This window comes from Triturus cristatus, chromosome 2_1 (assembly GCF_964204655.1).
Source record: "Triturus cristatus chromosome 2_1, aTriCri1.1, whole genome shotgun sequence".
In the NCBI taxonomy this organism is placed as follows: domain Eukaryota; kingdom Metazoa; phylum Chordata; class Amphibia; order Caudata; family Salamandridae; genus Triturus; species Triturus cristatus.
In genome coordinates this window covers 587,959,914-587,981,435 of record NC_140581.1, presented here as the reverse complement: position 1 = coordinate 587,981,435, position 21,522 = coordinate 587,959,914, and the positions used below count along the sequence as shown (strand labels likewise).

Sequence of the window (21,522 nt, the reverse complement as noted above, 5' to 3'; positions counted from 1 at the left end):
CCACTAGTCATCTCCACATGTTAATCTAGTTCTATATCCCCATTGAGTCAAGACAGGGCACTCATTGACAAACTGTAAAGTATACAAGTGGTGTAATTTTCTACATTTTGACCTCATCTCTCAAGTGCAGCTGGCTTTCTGCTGATGAAAAGTGAAAGAAGGGATATCTACTAAATTATAGTGATTATTGCAGGATACTCTCTAACCCGACCATGTTCCAGGACTATTGCTTTTGCGTCTTCTTTAGTAGTGATTACAGCATATGCATTCAATTCTCTCATTTCACTTTTATTAGTGGTCCCTCATTTCAGTGGCTAAAACATTTTTCTCACAATTCCTCTTGCTGCGTTGGTGATATCTCACCAACCACTGTGTGGTAGATTACCTCAAGTAGGTCTACAGAGCTAAGCTAGTTCCACTGAAGAAAAGATGTTCAGTGACAGATTGTATTTCAATACCCATTGTTTGATTGAAATAGTCAGTGCTAATATATGTACAACACTCCCTATTGCATACTTATCTTTTGGGGAGGCAAAAGTTAAGAAAAATCAATACAAGTAAGTTTCAATTTCAGGGCTTTCTTAAAACCACCCAATCTGCCATGACTTGTGCTCAGACTTAGTTGACATTCCATCCACTCAAGCAGTAACTCGCATAAAAATGGGCACAGTCCTGTCTGTATTTTGTACCACCAGGTGGGATTTTGTTCCCTCAGAAAGACTGAGAGAGAAGTAATAACCCATAAAATGGGAAAAGATAGACTCAGCAAAGGGACTGGTCACCTGTTATTTGGGGTGTGCACCAGTAATATCAAAACCAGAATGTAGAATGGCACGGATTATTGAGGGCAACATATAGAAACTGGAATATCAACAGATAAGTTAGTATATATATTCTATACCTAACTCCACATATATTTGCCTTGGTGATATGGGTATCTTCAAGGTATGTAGATGTGGAGTTAGGGAAAGTAAATCTATACTTTCATATATGCACTTTCTTTGTCCCTCGATATTCTGGCCATAATATTCTTGTAGGTCAATTTTTGCGGCATCAATATTCAGTAGTACAATCATTTTTTGCAAGAGTTGGTGCCCTGCTTCATAAAGCCTTGCTCATTTACTTCTCTTTCTTTCACTGTCTCATTTGTTGAGTCGAGTATGCACAATCCGGGGAGGAGTGTGGTTACAACCACCACTTTGAAATCTGATTTTCCCCTGACTACGAATGATTATTGATGTACCTGCTGCTCACCTGCAGAATGAGACATTCAAGACTTCATAGCAGTCACACAACAGTTGAGTTATTCATATCATTATGAAGAAAGATATGCTTAAAGGTTTGTCAATAAAGTGAAAAAATAGTTCTACCATATGCCCAGTTACAAACCGTGGCACCTTGAAGTAATTTGATTGCCATGTTGTTTCCTTAATTTTTTTGTTTGGTATTAGATAGTAGTTTACCTCTTCGAAGATTCTTTGTGGGACTCAAGGGCTAACGTTATGCCATTGTAATGTTGACCATCTAATTTAATTAACATTAACAAGGGTCAATTTCCAGGAAAGGGGGAATCCTGAGCTCAAAAATCAGCCTAAACCATTTAAGAAAAAATAGGCACAAATAGGTTTCTTCCAGTTCTCAGTTTGGGATTTATTCAATATCAAATTATTCATTGCAGAAGGTAAAAGGTTAGTTAGGCTCAGAAGTCAATTCATTAATAAATGTAATAAATAATTCAATGTATCTTTAAGAAATTAAGTAGCCACGACACATATGGCAATAGTCAGAGAAATCACAAGCCCTAATGCAAAAGGACCGCGCAGCCTCCAGCCCTCTGAGTGAATGAGTAATATAAACTCCTCCCAAATAGCACATATTTTATAATGTTTTCAGACAATGAATCATTTTATAGCATGGCATTACCTAAAGTGGCTGCACTAAAATCTTACTAGCGGTGCAAACCAACCAGACTGGTATTTCCCCAAAGCACCTACTTGCAACGGAATTTCATTGGAGAGAAACATGAGAAATGCAACTTGATCCAAGGAACAGTTCTGGAATAGGAACATAGCAAAGCAGTTTAGCATGTAACCTTGTAATGTTTCAAATCACATCCTGTCGGACAAGGAAGTTAGAGAAAAATGATACTTTACAAATACATAGACAGACCGTGGCTGCAGCCGAATTTCAATGATTTTCCAAAAAGCAATGAAAAGAACTGCTTGTGCACAACCTGTAAACATGCCCTTTCAAATTTGTGGCCCAATGCGGGCTGGTTATGTCAAGTAAGACAAACCTATGTTATTATTTTCCACAGTAATACCCATTTTGGTGTTAAAATGAAGGGCATAAAGCCCATAAGAATATTTTTTGAACTAGCAATGTGAGTAACAACCCTTGTACTTCACATATTGTGAATGATCACATGTATACAGCTTAGTGCACTGTATGCACGCAGCACGCGTCTGTTGTGTGGATGATGGTATCTACTTTATAAATTGCCATTCTGCTATTATTTTTCTTCAACGTGCCTTACTTGGATAAGCATCTCAGCTGGCTGTTTCATTAAAATGGAACATAATTTTGCTTGCGAAGTAGAAAAAATGTATTGTCTGCAAAACTGATAAGGATGTATAGAGTGAGCCAGTGTGTGTATCTGAGGTTCTGTTAGTGGTTCTACTATTTAGTTAATGTTCTCCAAATAGTGTAACAACACACTTCACATCTGCTTCTTTTATACATCAGTGCACAGATCCTTTCAAACAAAGTTTATATACTTAAAGCTACAGATAACAATATTTTCTGGAAGGGTCATCTCTGCGCGCATACCCCTAATTACTTTGTTAAGGACTTAATGGCACTGCCTTTTTAGGTAGAGCATTCAAGACCTCTTGTATATACTTTAGTATATACTTATATGTGTATGTACTTTGTAGGCTCTGGAGATCAGGACTTGTCTGCTTCCACTTCCACTTAGGGATATTTTTTTCTGTTCAGCTGCCTCTATTTAACTGTCTTGATAGAAGAAGACCAGCAGAGATCAGTAAAATATCAGAATTGCATTCTGCTTGTGCAACTGCCTCTATTTAACTGTCTTGATAGAAAACGACCAGTAGAGGTCAGAAAAATACCAGAATTGCTTTCTGCTGAGGGACTGTCTTTTTTTCAATTTTTCTGGCAACTGCCTCTATTTAACTTTCTTGATAGAAAACAACAGCAGAGGTCAGTAAAATACCAGAATCACTTTAGCATTCTCTAGATTCCAGTCCATAGAAATTGTCTTCCACAAGCACCCGTAGACAATAATATTTTTTTCAAATCTTGTATTTTCAGTGATATGATCACTGAAGGCCCTGATTTTATATTAAAAACAGAGCTTTGGACTATACCATTTCCCGCTGAAAGGCAATATTTCTCTCCATGTGTTCCCATACCTGCCGTGTCACACAGTTTGGTGCTTACTTTCCCTCCATGTTAACGAACAGTAGATGTTTCAACACCCAGGTTAATGTGTTGCATAGCTAAATACATATAAGGTCCCAGAGGCGAGACCGATTGCATTGCAAATGCTTGTTTCTATTTTTTTCTATGCTTTTCTATTCGCACTAGGCTCTGGAAAGCATGGTTGCGCACACACACATTTTGGAGTGTACAGAAGCCTCAGAAAAGAAGCATTTATGCTGACAGCTTTAAACCACCCCAGGCGGGCAATTTGTACCTTCCGGACGACCACCTAGCCAATCTTTTCTCCACCTGCCCATCCCTCAATAAAGACCAACACCTGGGTGGAGGTAAAAGGCAGCAGTTTATTTAACATTTCAATAACACAAGACTTAGAAGTATGCTGTTTACTCATGTGATGAATCTGGGGTTTTACCTACACCAAATAACAGCAGAGATTTATGATTCAGAGAATGCACACATGAATAACTACCTGCATCTGGAAGTCCAGGGACAGAGGAACGGGGATGCCAAACCCCAGCCGAGGAATTCATCTGGATGACAACATTGTTTTCACAGACCGCAGGCACAGAGGAAAACAACGTAATACCTCGAAGGTAATATACAAGTGTATGTAATATGCTGTGAGAATTCTGCACCTAAGACACAGTCTCTAGTTTGAGTTGTTGTTTTCGGCAAAAAAGGACATCGCAGGAAGCAGCCGTTCTCTGTTTGGATAAGGAAAGTGTCCCTTGATATCAAATAATCGAGAGAGGTATAGAGTGGGTGCGGTGGCATTCACTCTTCCTGCATTTACGCTCCTAAAATGGAGCCGTCGGTGATTGACTGAGGTGTATCTGTGCACAAGAAGAGACAAAGAGCTTGAACTTGCAGTAAAGAAGCTGGGATTCAGGTGGTGCAGCATACACTGGATAATGCACTGGAATGGAGTAGGGTTCCTTTAGAAGCCCTGAAAGGATGCCTCGAATACTGTGAGAAGTTGGCCTGATGTATGATGTCACTAGTTCTAGTGTACACCTTATATCAGTCCAAATACCCTTATGGTGATTGGTTGTAAAGTCAACCTTATAGACCAGCTATCCTAGTGGTAGCATGGACAAGAGCAGTCTTAGGCTAAACTCTGAATGGCATGTGAAGCCAGCTGTGATACCATATATAATCCCTTGAATACCAAATGAAAGGACACCACAACAGATATATATATAAAATAAAGTGTATTTATTCTAGTCAAACCCTCAGCACTCTTTATGAGATTAGAGGTAAGTACAACACAGTCTTATTTAAGCATACATTAAGTCACACAGGTAAGTAATACAGTTAGGCCCTAGGGGCCACGCAAACCATATACTAAGTAAGTGGTATAAGAACCACTGTCACGGAAATAGAATAGGCCTAGGCCTAGGGAATCGCTGGGGCTACACTACACTAGCGTTAGTTAGGAAGTGGGAGGCCCACGGGATTCGTGTGCAGAGTGGAAACACTCACGCGTAATGCGTAAAAGTCAATAGCAATAGTACAGTTTAGAAAACGGTAGATTTAGGACACCTCCGGAGTAGCTAGGAAGTTGAGACTTGAAAACTAGACACTAGGATAGTCACTATCCTGATGAGCACCGGAGTACCCAAGTTACCTAGCCCACAGGCTGCGGGTGCATAGGGGTGAAGATGCGTCGTTTTCGTCGTCGACTCCTATGGATGCCTGAAGAAAGATGCTGACAGGCAGTCAGTGAAGAGTGTCCGGTGGATCCCAAGGCTGGGATCAAGAAGAAAGGAAACCTGCAAGCAGAAGGGACAGAGTCAAGGTCACTAGCCAATGACCACGTGGAACCAGGAAGGAACCAGGCGATGTCGTGAAGATTGCAGGTGAAGGTGAAGCTTGTCGCTGCAGCCAGGAGGACCAGGAAGCGTCGAGGATGACCAGGACCAGGAGGCGAGCTGTCCCACGAAGGCTCTTGCTGTCGGCGGCGTCGAAGTTGGACTAGGACTCACCAAGCCTTGGCAAGCGGAACCCACGAAGAACGGAGGACTTGCTTCTGGTGCAGACCAGGAAGGTCTGGGGTGCTTCTTCTTTGCAGAGAAGCAGGAGCCAGTCTGGAGGAGCCAAACCAGCGCAGAAGATTTCAGGGTGCATCGTCACAAAGGCCACCAGCCAGCGGGAAAGCAACCGGACAGACGCGGCAAGCAGGAAAATGCAGAAGGGCCCCACGCAGGACTCGGGGAGTGTGGGGGGCTGATCTTCGGTGCAGATGGTGCTTGGGGTTGGGGCTTCTCAATCCCCGGTGCACAACTTCGAGGGTGCCTCAGAAGCTGCGCTTTAAGTTACTAGCCACTTTTCCCAGGTAGCCGGTCCCACATCGCTCGTCGCCTCCACGGATCTCAGCTTTGCTGTGGATGTGGATCAGGGTCGGAGAAGTCTGGAAGTCAAGGCTCTGGTCGGGCTCTGCAGTCGGTTCCTCGTAGAACATGGGCAAAGCAAAGGGTAGTCTCTTGATGGTGCCTGTTTGCACAGGGTAGCCACTCCTTGGCTACAAGGGAGATTCTTCAGTCTTCTTCTTTCGTCGAATGTCGAAGGTCCAGAGTTTCTGTTCAGTTTTGCAGGTTCAGGATAATCTAAAGTCTTGAGGCCCAACTCCCACTCTTATACTAATCTGGGGGGCTGGGATACCTGCTAGGTCACGCCTTATGGGTGGGACCTGGGAGGGGGTGGTTACACCCACTTCCCTTTGTCCAGTTTCGCGCCAGAGCTGGGGCTGGAGTACCCCAGCGCCGGTTTGAACTGGACTATGCAAGGAACACCTTGTGTGCCCCAGGCATGTCTCATTCCTTTCAGCCCACCCTGCCCCAATACACTAAAGGCTGTCTGGGGAGGTGCTAGCACCTCCCCAAGCAGGAAACCTATTGTCCAGGCCTCCCTGGCTGGGATCACTCCCAGCTGCAGGAGGTCAGACTTGTGTCGTGGCAGCAGCATCCATTTTGTGATGCTGAGGCTTTGGTCAGAGGCTAACAGTGAAGTATGATTTTAACATGTCTTTCCCTCTAGAAGGGGGGAATAATATTCTCATGTCCAGAAATGGCATGGGGGTATTATTCCACAGTATTAGACACCTTACACGACATGTTTTGATAAAGCCAAACCATAGTTACCATAACCGTTTAAGATTATAAGGCACTTTAAGAGTATATGGTAGGCTATATCATAGAACAGCTATAAGGACATGGTTCCGAAAGCTGCAGACAGGCTCAGCTCATGCTAGAGCACCGTCTCACATGTTACCAAGCACTCTGCCTCCAGGATTGTTAAGGCCTGCCATAGGAGTGACTGATAGGTACACATGTGTCTATATATAAGGGTAGATATAGGCATACTATATCTAAGCAAGGGGTGATTACACGACCTTGCCCCAGCTGAGTGATCAGCCAGTTGTGTCTGATTGGAAGGCCAGACCAGGGGTGGCATAATACATGCTGCAGCCCCTGGGAGGCCTAGGGTACACCTATGCCCTGGGTACCTAGGGTACACTGTACAGGGTCCAATAAGGTGATCCTTACCAATTGATTATGTACCTAGGGTACATGGAGTCCATTTTAAAGAGAGAGCAGACAGCCTGAGACCCTGAGTGGCAGGATCTCAGGCCAACTAAGTCGAAAAACCAGCTAGACACTAGGCAAAAAGTTGGGGGTAACCATAGTCAGATATCCACCTTCCTACACAACCCCCCCCCCAAACGAAAGGAGATAAGGCTGGCCTTGACAAGGTAAGCCTCTATTGCCTAAGTGGCCATATAAGGAAGAACCAGCACTGGCATGGTTACCCCCTGTCTCATGGTCCACTAAGCAATCCCTCATCCTAAAGGTATCATAGGGTCTCCACCATAGGGAATCTCTACCTTGGGTGTGTCTTTGCAAAGTAAAAGGCTGGTGTTGAGATGGAGTACTGAAGTGAGTGTCCTCAAAGTGAGGCCTCAGCTTCCTCCAATCATCCTCCACCATGGATGCCTTTCTTTCTTTAACTAAGTTGCACTGTGCTCTCAGGGTCAGCCTCTGGCTACCTAAAGCTGGAGGCTGGGTCCCTTTTGTGGGCTTACTGGAGGGACAGGTCAGGTTTGGGGCCCTAAGGTCCCATGTTTGCCTGTGCCCAACAGAATCCCTCTGGGGGAGGCCCCTAACTACCTGTAAAGGGGATCCCTCAGGAATGTTTTTACCCATCACCTGGCTAGGGCTACTAGCCCGGCAATCCTCATTCTTTTGATGGGGGGTTCTTGTGGACAGGGGCCCTCTTGGGGTCCACTGGCCTCCCTGACCTCTGCAGCCCTGGGCTGACTGAGGCAGGGTAGAGAGAGGCAGGCTACCTGCACCAGACTGGGTCCCACCTTGGAAGGGGCCACTGACATCAGAGGCTCTGCCAGGCCAGGCCTGGCTACCTCTGGGGCAGTTCCTTCACAAGGGGTGAGGTCAGATCCCTGAGGAGGCTGACCTTTTCCTAATGTCTGGGGAGAGGGAGACTTTTCTTCCTCCCCACTACTCTCTGTTTGTGTGGAGTGATCCATAGTTTCAGGCTTCACTACACCTATGTCAGTCTGAGTATGGGCTGAGACCATTACAGCCTTGCCAACCTTTTCAGGGAGGCACTCAGTTTGTGTTTGAGCTGTGACTGTCACAGCTCTGCCAATCTCTACAGGGAAGTCTGTCTTTGCCTGGGCTGTGGCTACCACTGCCCTTCCAACCTTTTCAGGGAGGAAATCTACTTGGACAGGGGTTGTGGCTGGCACAACCCCACTACCCTTTTGTGAAAGGCCTACCATTTTAGAATGGGTGTCTTGTTCAACTTCAGCCCAAGCTGAGAGTTCTAAGTCATTCCCCAGTAAGCAGTCCACAGGCAAGGTTGGAGACACTGCCACCCTTTTAGGGCCAGTGACCCCTCCCCAGCTGAGACATACCTCTGCCATGGGATGACTGTTCTGTTTGCCATCAATGTTAGTTACCTGGTATGAGAAACCAGGCAAAAGCTGCTCAGAGGGAACTAGCCTATGGGCCACCATAGTGATGCTAGCTCCAGTGTCTCTGTAGGCCTCAGCTTTTCTACCATTGATGTAGGGTTCCTGTCTGTACCTACCCAAAGTGTTGGGACAGGCAGTGAAGTTGGCAAACCCCATGCCACCATCACAGACAAGAGTAGCTGCTGTAGGGGAATTGGCTAAGCCAGGATCCCCCTGTGTTCCCCAAGAAAACCCAACCAAATTTTGGGGGGCACTCCCACCACCTGGGGGATTACTGCTGACAGTAATAGGTGGTGTGACAGGAGTAGTTGGAGGAACAGTTTTGTTTTTAGCCCTTGGGCAACTGCTGTCAGTTTTCCAATGCCCAGGAGTTTTACACTCATGGCAGTAAGGCTTTTTAACTGTGGTAGAGGAGGGAGCTTGGGACCCACCACCCTGTGTGGAGTTTTGGTGCCCTGAGGAAGATTTCTCTTTTGCTTTATCCCCACCCTTCTCTTGAGGCTTGGTGGTATCTTTCTTTTGGTCACCACCCTGATTTTTAGGCCTAATCCTGGTCCTGACCCATTTATCTGCCCTCTTTCCCAATTCTTGGGGAGAGGTCAAATCTGAGTCTACCAGGTGTTGATAGAGAAGCTGGTTCTGACAATTACTAAGGATCTGCTCCCTCATAATCAAGTTTTACAATCCTGTATAGTCCTGCACCTTGCTGCCATTTAACCAACCTTCCAAAGCCTTAGTGGCACAATCCACAAAATCAGACCAGTCCTGTGTCTGTGTCTTCTGGGTGTCTCTGAACAACAACCTATATTGCTCAGTGGTTAAGCCAAACCCATCTATCAGAGCACTCTTCAGGACTTTGTAATTGTTTGCATCCTCATCACTGACTGTGAGGAGCTTGTCTCTACCTTTGTCAGAAAAGGAGAGCCACAAGATAGCTGCCCACTGACTCTGGGGAACCTGCTGTACTTTGCAGGCCCTCTCCAAAGCAGTCATCCACTTGTGGATGTCATCCCCATTCTGATATGGGGGGGACTATCTTGCTTAGGTTTCTATGGTCATAAGACCTATCCCTATCTCTAGGAATGTTGCTGCCACCAGTGGGTTCTAACCCACTTAACTTTTGTTCTCTAGCCAGAGCAAGCTTCTCTTTGGCAAGGGCAAGTTCTTCCCTCTGAATCCTCAGATTAGCTTCCCTCATTCTGGCTTCATGCTCCTTTCTCTCAGGGGAAGTCATTCCCCTGTGAGAGGAAGCATTAGAGATGTTAGAGACATGGGAGTGGATGGATTCCCTTGAAGGGGATCTGTCCCTCCTGCTTCTCTGTGTAAGCCTACTTGGGGGTCTGTAAGGGGGGACCCCATGCAAACTCCCATGTAAGCTTAGGTTAGCCTGGCTAAGTCTTCCTACTTGGCCCTGGCTGTCTACCTCTTCATCTGAAGTCTCCTCTGACTCCTCTGTGGTGGGTAGACCCTCCTCTGTACCTAGGGTACCTGCCTGAGATGCCCTAAGAATGTCATACTCCTCTAGGAGTTGTCTTAACTGAAGGAGGGTAGGGTTTGCACCCTGTTTTATTCCTCTGGAGGTACACAAGTGTCTCATCTCCTGGAATGTTAAGGTATCATATCTAGAGGGGGTCTTTTGCAGACCTGATCCTCCTGAGAGAGCATCCACTTGATCTCCTCTCAGAGACATGATCTAGTGAGGGTGTGGTGTGTGCACCTACCTACACTAGTTGTATCTACTAAACCTCTCTAGTAGTTGTAGTCAGGGTGTGTTACTCCCTTCAACCTACAACTACAAAGTCCAGTAGGACTTAAGTATTATAATCTATGTTTTTTTTTTTTTTTAAATATTTTTATTGCCATTTTCATATTTCACACATCGTATATCATACACAGTTTTCGAACAGTGAAGTTAGACTGTACATTCCATGGTGGTACATAATATCTGTATATACTGGTGATACATCAAGTGAGAGCTTAAACAACTTACAGATATATCGTGATGTGTGTACCCAATTATCTCAGGTTCCAGACCTGGCACAGGAACTGGGGTGGAACGGGGCAGAACCTAGGGAACGGGCATGGAAGAACCTCTCCAGAATCGCTAGCGAGCGTATGGACCGTCGTATGGGAAGGCACCATTGTGACTCACGGTTGCCTAACATAGTCGATGCGACCTGAAGCCACGATATCACACCTGATGCTGGTATTTGTGTGGAGTTCATGCGGCCGGTATTTCGAAAGATTGGTTGGGTGGGGTCTGCGACTGCTAGTGCAGGGCTGACAATGCGGGTGGGCTGTCTGTTGGATCTGCCCCCGGGGTTAGCTGCTTGAACTGATATAATAGCATGGCCCATTCCATAGATATTGGGTGTTTGCGGAAAGTATTATAATCTATGTTATATGTACCTAGACAATATCTGTGTGATCTTTCAATTTAGTATCTCAAGATTACAATGGTATTACAACAGCAAGCTCATATCCCAACCGCTGCTCACCAATGTGAGAAGTTGGCCTGATGTATGATGTCACTAGTTCTAGTGTACACCTTATATCAGTTCAAATACCCTTAAGGTGATTGGTTGTAAAGTCAACCTTATAGACCAGCTATCCTAGTGGTAGCATGGACAAGAGCAGTCTTAGGCTAAACTCTGAATGGCATGTGAAGCCAGCTGTGATACCATATATAATCCCTTGAATACCAAATGAAAGGACACCACAACAGATATATATATAAAATAAAGTGTATTTATTCTAGTCAAACCCTCAGCACTCTTTATGAGATTAGAGGTAAGTACAACACAGCATACATTAAGTCACACAGGTAAGTAATACAGTTAGGCCCTAGGGGCCACGCAAACCATATACTAAGTAAGTGGTATAAGAACCACTGTCACGGAAATAGAATAGGCCTAGGCCTAGGGAATCGCTGGGGCTACACTACACTAGCGTTAGTTAGGAAGTGGGAGGCCCACGGGATTCGTGTGCAGAGTGGAAACACTCACGCGTAATGCGTAAAAGTCAATAGCAATAGTACAGTTTAGAAAACTGTAGATTTACGACACCTCCGGAGTAGCTAGGAAGTTGAGACTTGAAAACTAGACACTAGGATAGTCACTATCCTGATGAGCACCGGAGTACCCAAGTTACCTAGCCCACAGGCTGCGGGTGCATAGGGGTGAAGATGCGTCGTTTTCGTTGTCGACTCCTATGGATGCCTGAAGAAAGATGCTGACAGGCAGTCAGTGAAGAGTGTCCGGTGGATCCCAAGGCTGGGATCAAGAAGAAAGGAAACCTGCAAGCAGAAGGGACAGAGTCAAGGTCACTAGCCAGTGACCACGTGGAACCAGGAAGGAACCAGGCGATGTCGTGAAGATTGCAGGTGAAGGTGAAGCTTGTCGCTGCAGCCAGGAGGACCAGGAAGCGTCGAGGACGACCAGGACCAGGAGGCGAGCTGTCCCACGAAGGCTCTTGCTGTCGGCGGCGTCGAAGTTGGACTAGGACTCACCAAGCCTTGGCAAGCGGAACCCACGAAGAACGGAGGACTTGCTTCTGGTGCAGACCAGGAAGGTCTGGGGTGCTTCTTCTTTGCAGAGAAGCGGGAGGCAGTCTGGAGGAGCCAAACCAGCGCAGAAGATTTCAGGGTGCGTCGTCACAAAGGCCACCAGCCAGCGGGCAAGCAACCGGACAGACGCGGCAAGCAGGAAAATGCAGAAGGGCCCCACGCAGGACTCGGGGAGTGTGGGGGGCTGATCTTCGGTGCAGATGGTGCTTGGGGTTGGGGCTTCTCAATCCCCGGTGCACAACTTCGAGGGTGCCTCAGAAGCTGCGCTTTAAGTTACTAGCCACTTTTCCCAGGTAGCCGGTCCCACGTCGCTCGTCGCCTCCACGGATCTCAGCTTTGCTGTGGATGTGGATCAGGGTCGGAGAAGTCTGGAAGTCAAGGCTCTGGTCGGGCTCTGCAGTCGGTTCCTCGTAGAACGTGGGCAAAGCAAAGGGTAGTCTCTTGATGGTGCCTGTTTGCACGGGGTAGCCACTCCTTGGCTACAAGGGAGATTCTTCAGTCTTCTTCTTTCGTCGAATGTCGAAGGTCCAGAGTTTCTGTTCAGTTTTGCAGGTTCAGGATAATCTAAAGTCTTGAGGCCCAACTCCCACTCTTATACTAATCTGGGGGGCTGGGATACCTGCTAGGTCACGCCTTATGGGTGGGACCTGGGAGGGGGTGGTTACACCCACTTCCCTTTGTCCAGTTTCGCGCCAGAGCTGGGGCTGGAGTGCCCCAGCGCCGGTTTGAACTGGACTATGCAAGGAACACCTTGTGTGCCCCAGGCATGTCTCATTCCTTTCAGCCCACCCTGCCCCAATACACTAAAGGCTGTCTGGGGAGGTGCTAGCACCTCCCCAAGCAGGAAACCTATTGTCCAGGCCTCCCTGGCTGGGATCACTCCCAGCTGCAGGAGGTCAGACTTGTGTCGTGGCAGCAGCATCCATTTTGTGATGCTGAGGCTTTGGTCAGAGGCTAACAGTGAAGTATGATTTTAACATGTCTTTCCCTCTAGAAGGGGGGAATAATATTCTCATGTCCAGAAATGGCATGGGGGTATTATTCCACAGTGTTAGACACCTTACACGACATGTTTTGATAAAGCCAAACCATAGTTACCATAACCGTTTAAGATTATAAGGCACTTTAAGAGTATATGGTAGGCTATATCATAGAACAGCTATAAGGACATGGTTCCGAAAGCTGCAGACAGGCTCAGCTCATGCTAGAGCACCATCTCACATGTTACCAAGCACTCTGCCTCCAGGATTGTTAAGGCCTGCCATAGGAGTGACTGATAGGTATACATATGTCTATATATAAGGGTAGATATAGGCATACTATATCTAAGCAAGGGGTGATTACACGACCTTGCCCCAGCTGAGTGATCAGCCAGTTGTGTCTGATTGGAAGGCCAGACCAGGGGTGGCATTATACATGCTGCAGCCCCTGGGAGGCCTAGGGTACACCTATGCCCTGGGTACCTAGGGTGCACTGTACAGGGTCCAATAAGGTGATCCTTACCAATTGATTATGTACCTAGGGTACATGGAGTCCATTTTAAAGAGAGAGCAGACAGCCTGAGACCCTGAATGGCAGGATCTCAGGCCAACTAAGTCGAAAAACCAGCTAGACACTAGGCAAAAAGTTGGGGGTAACCATAGTCAGATATCCACCTTCCTACAAATACCTTGTGCATGATGCCCTTATTGCATGTCCCTATGTACTGTGGACAGGAGTTGTGCGAAAGATCCTTTGAGTGGTTAGCATCGGTTTACCTAGGAGATTGGGAGACAGGAAGTGCAGCACAGGTGCACAGCACAGAAACTCTCTAGAAAGACATTAACCTTATGTGGTGCTATTAAGCAGGAATGGTATCACAGGCAGAGAAGCAGCACTGAGCTTGAAGGCACCAGCCCTAAAGCTTGACAACAAGGGACAATAGCCCACTAAGGTTAATGGCCAGTTCACCACTGACTATGAGCAAAGATTTCATACAACTTGTCACTGGTGAAGAACCTTCAGCAACGGAATGATGCATTCCCTTCTTTAGATAAGTTGAGGCGTGGCATTATGTATCCTTTGGACTCTCTGAGCACATGGTCATGTAAACCAAAGCACAGACCGTTATCATGTTCTCTGAGAGAGCAGGCCACAGCACTTGCACAAATATGCAAGGAGCCCAGGCAGGCTGGAGAAGGAGGGTGGCCGGGGCAATGGCGGAGAAGAGCTGCGAGAGGAACGGGCCGGTGGCATCTGTGTGCCGGCGCTGCACTGGAACGCCACCGGGGGACAGGGAGCCGCTCCCCGGCAGCGTCTCCAAGTGGGTGCGCCTCAACGTTGGCGGCACCTACATCTTCACCACCCGACAGACACTGTGCAGGGATCCCAAGTCCTTCCTGTACCGTCTGTGCCAGGCCGACCCCGACCTAGACACCGACAAGGACGAAACTGGTGCATATTTGATTGACAGAGATGCTACCTACTTTGGACCGGTGTTGAACTATTTGAGACATGGAAAGTTGGTCATTAACAAAGATCTAGCGGAAGAAGGAGTGCTGGAAGAAGCTGAATTCACATCATTAATAAAATTGGTGAAGGACCGGATAAGAGAGAGAGATTGCAAACTGTCACAGGTGCCTGTCAAACATGTGTACAGAGTGCTACAATGTCAAAAAGAGGAACTCACCCAAATGGTGCCAACCATGTCTGATGGCTGGAAGTTCGAGCAGCTTGTCAGTATGGGTTCCCCCTAAGACTACAGGCGAGACCACCAGGCAGAGTTTCTGCTGATTGTGTCAAGGGAAGTGAAAGGGGAGGAGACGAGTTTCCAGAAATGCAGCAGTGAGCTTGTCAGTATTGGCTCCTCCTACAACTATGGAAATGAAGACCAGGCAGAGTTTCTGTTTGTTGTCTCAAAGGAGTTACATAATACACCCTTTGGCACAACTAGAGAACCGAGTGAAAAGGCAAAGATATTGCAAGAAAGAGGTTCCAGAATGTGAAGACTTAGTATTGAATGCTGCAAACTTTTTACTATTTTATTTCATGTAAACTATGACAAGATGCAATTGCCACGTTGAACGCCTTGACTACAGAAAACGACTCTAGGCAACTTTCTATGGAACTTGGTTGGAACTTTTCTTGAAAGCTAGTGTAGCCGGAATGTACCCAATTAGAAAATACCTGAGATCACCAAATGTATTTAATGCATTGAGGAGTTTCTGGCACAGTGCATGTTGGGGCATATTTAAGAACTACATTTGCTTGCGGGAGTTAATGATCAAGTACAATGGTTTTCTCTGAGGAGATGTATTGTAGACCTTGTGCTGCCTCTTCGCCGCCCAATATTCGTCTGCTTAATATGCTTTCTATATGGATTGCAGACTTGGTACTACATATGAAGTGCAGCCATAGGCCACACCCATTTGATAATGCATGTATCCGAGTGCAGATTCTTAAGCATCTTATCCTGCTTCAGCCGCTACTGGACGAAAACTTTGTGATTGACTCATTACCAGGATTATAATCTTTTCTGCACTAGATTTGTAAAGCATCAAGTGTATAGCTAGGCATGTCTTCCATATCTTTGAGCAGCACCTAACCTGCCTTAAAGGGGAGGGAGGGGTCTAAGTTCATCCAAAATGGAAACTATATGAATTTAAAAACGCACATTGATTATACTCTTCATGTCTTGCTAGTTCTTGAAATGTTTTTTTCAAAATAACGCTTCCTTTTGAGGTTGCACGCCCCTGCCAAATGTTCACAATGAAAAAGCTGGAATCTCAGTTCACAACTGAATATTCTTTTGAAATCATTACATGAATAACAAGGTTTTAATAAGTACTTTTTGGGAATACCTGTCAGTATTGCATTTATATGGGTTTTGCGACCTCTGAAAAGTATTGAAATGGCCATTTTAGTTGTACTTGACAGGAGTATCCATTTTCCTGTTGGCTATCATAACAATAGAGGCTTGTCCTGAATGAAATAGATTTTGGTGGGCACGTCGGCTCGGAACAAATTGTCTAGTTTTAAGGTTTAAAATATATTTCACTGCATTTGCATTTTTAGTACAGCTACAGTACATCTTTACCACATATTTAAAACAAGGACCCCAGTTCTTCCAGGTGTTTGCTCCAGAAATACTATTGGAAAGTCAAGTTGAGATGAAGGAGTTGCTTTTTTTAAGGTGTGGATTAGTAAAATAACTGCAAGGACTGCAAGGCAGAAAGAAATAGACATCAATTTAGGTAGTCAGGGGTTGCAGCTGCTGTCCCAAGTTTCCCCTTTAAAACCCCAGCCCTGCTCCTGCTGTACATAGTTCCAGTGATATTGAAAGCAGCAACCAGGACAGAAAGTAAATGGGGCTTCAACTGTCCCACTTACTTCCTATAGTTTCCACTCGTTGTACAACCCTTAGGCCCACCGTAAAAACAGGAGCTGGTAGAGGAGTAAATTGTAGGTCAGCAGTTCTACCTTGTGATGTCATCAAATGTCAAAAAATGCATGATTCACATTGGCTATCCCTGGTATTTTGGTCGATCGACGTCAAATCAGAAACTTTTTAAGCACCCTTTCCTGCAAAATGCTGGAAAAGGCCTCCCTATGAGTTAATGCTTGTTGAGTGTCGAACATGAAACCAGATCACTGACGACCCTTAGGACAGACTCCTGTGGCGGGAGGCCAGAACTCATGAAACCTTAGACGTGATGGTTTACTCACACCTAGCAAGATTATATTTCATTCACTGAGATGAAATGCATGCCAACACATGCCCTGTATCCCTAACGCTACCCTTGGACCTGCCGGACTACACATGGGCGGGCCGCGGCCGGTCCTATTGAGATTGCTCTTATATGCCATCTTGTAATATTTCTAACCCGGTAACTAGAGAGACGCGGCCCTAGGTGGTTCACATAACACAATGCGTTAGCACATCCTGGAAATAAATATAATTTGAGTTCAATCCCATCTCGTTCTACACATGGCATAGAACTGTGATTTAAAGTGTAAGTGAAATTATCAAATCCGTTAAAGGTAAGTGGCATTTTCCGAAAGCTGTGTTCTTTTCATGTAGGATATTTCTTGTATGGAAGCAGTCTGCTCCTCGGAGGGCAAGTGTTTTGAAATCATTCTATGAGTCACGGTAGACCCTCTCAAAAAAGAATGAGTATAAATTGAGCTAGACCACCTGCTGTGATTTAAAAAAAAAAGAAAGATAAGCCTAGTCGGTAGATACTGATCAAAATAATCTACAGGTAATTTCTCTGAATCATATTTTTGACATTTTGAAACTTTTTTTTATATAAAAAATAACTGTTTTGGAAAATGATATATCTGAGAAATTCTGCCACAGTTATAGCTTTGCAAAGGTCAAACGGGCATAAAATAACTATTTCTGAGTAGAGTATACTAATGGTTGTCTTTGCCGAGCCTCATCAATTATATTTGATCAATGTGGGGCAGAAATCATGAACACGCAGGGAGAAGTATGAAAAGAGCAGCAAAGGCGTCTCACAGCATCCTATCATTCAAGAACCATGGTACCCAAGCAGCCCGTTCGAAGAATTCTGCAGGCATTTCTGAACACAGCCACTAGGGATAATGTTACGGCTAGAATGGTTTGATTACGCCAGGTACAGTTTCAGGATTTACTGCGCGCCTGACAAAAGGTTTTTTTCTGATTTGCACCTCCCTTGCTCCGGAAAACCGAAATCAGTCCTGGCAAAAAATGTTCGAGCCAGTCCCTCTCTGAAGGAGGCCACAAAAAGAGACTCGTTAGTCAAGTGAAGGACATATTGAGTGAAATTGGGGTCAAGAGCTTATTTTATGTGGGAGATTTGGGTGTTTTTAGGTCATGTGTTAGCCAAGACCTTTTGGGTTTGCTAAACTTCTATATATAATATATTTACTTATAGGAGCTTTCAGATGGCCCTCTTCATCCATTGGTCTGTTATTATGTCATTCACATTTTTCTCCCCCCAACTACAGCACTACTGCATTGGGTGAGCGATTGGCTAACTTCACTGTGCGTGATGGGATTCTGCCTTTCACATGGAGTTAATCGACGCACAAAGTAGTTACCTTCAGTGCTAGGGACTACTATGACAATGTGCGTCTTTTGAAACCATGCAATACTTTTGCTTATGGTCTTTTTATTTTTTTTAGCTTGATGAGGACTTGGCAGTTTCCCCAACAATGCATTTATACAAAAAACACAAAACAAAACTAGCATTGACAAAACCAGGGCTGGCAGTCAGTGTCCTGGCCACTTGGTTTTGCCAATGTTTGTTTTAAGATTGTATTTGATTAAATTAAATGTTGTTAAAGTAATGTTTGGGAGAATGTTTTGAAATGTTTCAAAATTTGATTTTCTAGCTATGCTGATGAATATTTATGTTTGTGCGGCCACCTAGTTGTCATGTACCAAACACAAAATACCTAATTTTTAGCAACAAGGGTATATTTTGAAAGAAAGCATATTTCAGTTAAGAACGTGGTCGTGGAGAAGGAGTTTCTTCTCTTGAGAAAGTACCTGTCAGGAAGTTAACAGAGCTAGGATAGTCGACTAATATGCTTTTATTACACCTCATCCACATTCTGCGTGCTCAATAACTGCCAATCGCAGATTCTTTCTCCAGAGCGATCAGAGCAGGTCTGGAATCCATGGCATCACCTGGATTATGATGCCAGGCATAGGCTGGCAAAGACAAGACACCACACATCTTCCCCCACAACACAATAACAAAACCAAATAGTGTGACTCACCTACCCCACTATAAAACTCACAAGAGTAGCCAATGACATTCCCCACAGAGCAAAACAGCACACGGGAAAAGAAGAGGGAAAACAAAAGAGATCCTAGGCACAAGATGTAAAGTGACAAGCACACAAGAAATAGAAAGGCCCAAACCAGTGGCGGAAAGGCCAAAGGATAACAAACCCTTAAGAAAATGCATGTTACTTAGTAACATAGTCTTTAGGAAATGTTGGCTTTCCTCAAACCCTCTTCTCACTAGCATAGAGCGGTTGAGTAACTCCATCAAGAATAGTACTCCTGTGGTATGCATCCATCCACACTTTATCAGTACCATCTTACCCTGGATTCCTTCCTTTAATCACCACTCTGTTCAAGTTCCAAGTCATTTGTCTTCACAGCATTGTTGAACAACTTCACCACATTCCTTGGTTCTGTGAACATGGACCAAACTCTAGGCCCCACAGATGCTCTGATCTTATCCCTAATAATATCACGAATCCTCACATCAAGTTCCGTTACTGCTTTCCTCTTATCAAAACACCTTTTCTTCTCAACTATTCATTTAGTGTCCAATTCTCTTATTTCTCTTTCCCTGAATAAGAGATTTTTACTATGTGACATTTTGTGTTTCACAGTCCAATGATGCCTTTATTACTCTGGCCTCCCTTTCCTAATAAACACAAAACAACTAGACAAACACTTGTATAACTTAATTTCCTTGTTCCACTCCTCCCTTAGTATTCCCCCGGAATGAGTGATGACTCATATATAGTCCATCAGCCAAACCTCTTTCTTTGACTTTTCACCATCAACCCCATCACAGGAGACAAGTCTTGATAAACAGCGTGCAGCAGTGTTCTTGTCACCAGAAATCTATTCAACTGAAAATGCATATTCTAGCAATTCTACTAACTACTTTTTGATTCTTGTTGACACTGAATCCAAACGTTATTAGTCAAGATCCGGAGGGGCTTATGGCCAGGTCTAGTTGTGGAGACTTCACCGTACCCAAAAATTAGGAATTATTTAATTCCCCATTTGACAGGTAATGCTTTAGAATTACTGATTTTAAATGGCATTCACAAGATCTTTCTTTGGCTTCACCTCTTCATCATCTACCAAATGGCATAGATAGGAGATCGCCTCCTTATCAAAATGGTAATGTTTTACCTTCAGCATCAAACCGGCTCTACTAAGTCTCTTCAGTGCTGTCTGTCCCCTCTCATTGTGTTCAGACCAAAAACACCCATCAATCAGATTATTGTCTTGGAAACACTCCCCTCCTTGCATGGTCACCACCAATGAATCCTTAACTGTTTGGAGCCCAGATGTGGCAGCCGCCAGACCAAATGTCAGCCTCAGAAATCTGAAAGCACCCACTGGTATGATAAAGGATATATGTTCCTGGGATTATTGTGCAATTTAATTTGATGCTGTTAAAGCTAAAGTCATTAAGAACCTAGCACCCGTTTGAGATGACATCAGTTCTAAGACATTAGGTAGGGAGATATTATCTACCACCACTTCCCAATAAAGTGGCATGAGATCCACATCACAACCGAATCTCAACACTTGCCTTACATACAATTACAACCAAAGTCAGCCACTCTGTTGCTTTCATAAAAACAATTACACCTACTTCACAAAGTGTATCCATTGTCTGAACCACCTCCTGTACATTCAGAGGCATTTCCTATCTCGAGCAAACACAGTAAAACACCTACCATCAGCTTTACCCTGTGTACATAATTTTTAAGGCCTCCAAGCTCAGACTTGAATACTTCTGGATAGCAGCCTGTAAAGTCATCAAATCCCTCTTTAATTGCCACACGCACATATCAGGGTATGAACTGGGATTGAGAAACACCCCTACCCAACCTCCACTACAAGAAGTTGCTAAGCCTCCTTGACTTCCTTTATTTTGTATTAACATTGCTTAATATCCCTATTTAGTAATATGTACATGATAATATATTGAAATAACATTGCATCTTCCTTTTGTTATATGCTATGTTTAACATGAAACAGACTTTCTTTGCCTTTAGATTTGCATATCTCCCAATGTGCTTTTCTTTACAATTCCAATGTAACTATGTATCATCAATATTCTTTATTTACTTTTTTTTTCTTTTCCTCTTCAATTGATTGCCTGTACGATGTATTGTTGATTGCTATTCTTAAATAAACTTACTTTTGGAACTTAAAAAGAAACATCCCTAAATTTGTTGATGGATCCACCCCAAAGTGGTGTCACCTTTTACTGCCACATAAACTTTGCTGTCACAATCTTCCATTTATCCATTTTTTACTGCATGAAAATGCCTTATCATTATAATTGCTTGTCTTCCAAAGCCACCTGGCCTGATGTCTGTTATGATATACAATATGATGCTCACAATGGTACTTGAATACCTCAACCAAAGTTATGTTCAGTCTTGAAAACAAGCTGATCATCTCCAGCTGCTTACTCTTAACTAAAACCACAGCTAAAAGGTTTACCACAGCTCTGCCGCCAACCTATCCACACGCTTCTTTCACAAGTTTTCCCTGTTCTTCTGCAACACTTTATAAAATGCTCTTTGTACCTGCATGTATTACAAACAGTCTGAATAGCTGGGCACTCTTTGTTAGAGGCCACACAACCACTCAGACCTCAGCAGAAACACTGCAACTTGAATTTGCCACTGCCCTTCTTGTTTACTCGGGATTCCAACACTCTCACATATGCTACCTTGATCCTCTCTTTGTTGAGCTCCT

The 21,522-nt window shown here is 44.6% G+C and overlaps 1 protein-coding gene and 1 pseudogene across 10 annotated transcripts in view; both read left to right on the top strand.

The window, feature by feature from the left end:
* The window catches only part of MCTP1 (multiple C2 and transmembrane domain containing 1), a 2,372,456-nt gene that overhangs the window by 627,249 nt on the left and 1,723,685 nt on the right, over positions 1-21,522 (top strand). The gene's annotated exons all lie outside the window — the stretch shown is intronic.
* On the top strand, positions 14,219-15,187 carry LOC146865657 (BTB/POZ domain-containing protein KCTD5 pseudogene; annotated as a pseudogene).